Raw genomic sequence first — 1,690 nt, 5'->3', positions numbered from 1 at the left:
ACGGGGGACCATATGGGACGCCGGGATTCGAACCGATGACCTCCTGCATGAAAGGCAAACGCCTTACCTCCATGCTATCTCTCCGGCCCCGTGTAAGTCTTTTTTTATGTGTAAGTCTTTTTGAGATCTTAACTTTAATTTGTTTTGAGCTAATCTGACTAATGTAGATGTTCAGTTTTCTATGTTTTGACATCAATTTTTTAAATTTTGCTTCTGATCATTCTAATTATTAAATGATTAATTATTCATAAGTTATCATTTGTCCTTGGTATGTTCTTAATGAGTGCCCTATCTATAGAGCATGTTTATGATTTATTTCTGTACTCTATTATATCTATGTACACACTTATTTTTAATTCCAGTGTCAAACTGTTTTAATTACTGTAGCTTTGTAAAATGTTTTTAAAATCAGAAAATAAATGCTTTCATCTTTGTTCGTTCTTTCTTTCTTTCTTTCTTTCTTTCTCTCTTTCTTTCTTTCTTTCTCTCTCTCTTTCTTTCTTTCTTTCTTTCTCTCTTTCTCTCTCTCTCTTTTCCTTCCTTCCTTCCTTCCTTCCTTCCTTCCTTCCTTCCTTCCTTCCTTCCTTCCTTCCTTCCTTCCTTCCTTCCTTCCTTCCTTCCTTCCTTCCTTCCTTCCTTCCTTCCTTCCTTCCTTCCTTCCTTCCTTCCTTCCTTCCTTTTTTTTTAAGCCTACAGCACCCGGTATTCCCAGGCGGTCTCCCATCCAGGTACTAACCGGGCCTGACCCTGCTTAGCTTCCGAGATCAGACGAGATTGGGTGCATTCAGGGTGTTATGGCCATAGCATATTTGTTCTTTCTTAATTTTATAAAGCTAATAATTCTTTTTCAATATGGTAAATGAATAAATTTTTATGCAGGTCTAGATTTAACTGTAAGTTCCTTTTCATTCCCATTCTGTTTATTTTAGAATAATAATCTAAACATTATTCTAAACATCTGCCTAAAGGTTACAAGAAGATGATGTGTTGATATAATACTTATTTTTATAATTATGCTCATTTATCTTTCAACTGTTTTTTATTTCTATTTCTCATAGGCTGAAAAGAAAGGAGTCAGCAATACAATTATTGGCATGATCTTTGGATGCTATGCTTTGTTTGACTTTCTGGCATCTCTATTATTTGGAAAATATGTAAGTATTAAGATGCATATGTACATTTTAAAAATTATATAATGAATTAGTCTAATACTTTATTGGAATTTTCATTGTTATAGAAATAACAATCAGGGCCCGGAGAGATAGCACAGCGGCATTTGCCTTGCAAGCAGCCGATCCAGGACCAAAGGTGGTTGGTTCGAATCCCGGTGTCCCATATGGTCCCCCGTGCCTGCCAGGAGCTATTTCTGAGCAGACAGCCAGGAGTGACCCCTGAGCACCGCCGGGTGTGGCCCAAAAACCAAAAAAAAAAAAAAAGAAATAACAATCATTATATATGAATTGTGTCATTATTGACAGTACTATTCCTAGGACAAATAGATTTTATTTTTATTTATTTAATGGATATTTAGACCTAAGAAAGCATACTGCTGACTCTGCTTAGGGATCATTCCTTAGAGGGCTCAAAGGTCATATGTGGTGCTGGGAATTAAACAGGGGTGCAGGTATTCAAATGTGGCCAGTGCCTAAAGGCTTGTATTCTCTCTCCAGCCCTAGGATTGATTGATTTT

General features: G+C 36.6%; 1 pseudogene; it reads right to left on the bottom strand.

Moving 5' to 3' along the window:
- Positions 1 to 687: 687 nt before the first annotated feature.
- Positions 688 to 806, bottom strand: LOC126031473 (uncharacterized; annotated as a pseudogene).
- Positions 807 to 1,690: the final 884 nt, after the last annotated feature.

The sequence above is a fragment of the Suncus etruscus genome, chromosome 15 (genome assembly GCF_024139225.1).
Source record: "Suncus etruscus isolate mSunEtr1 chromosome 15, mSunEtr1.pri.cur, whole genome shotgun sequence".
Classification (NCBI taxonomy): domain Eukaryota; kingdom Metazoa; phylum Chordata; class Mammalia; order Eulipotyphla; family Soricidae; genus Suncus; species Suncus etruscus.
The sequence above is the reverse complement of the archived record's forward strand: the minus strand, read 5'-3'. Positions and strand labels throughout refer to the sequence as shown.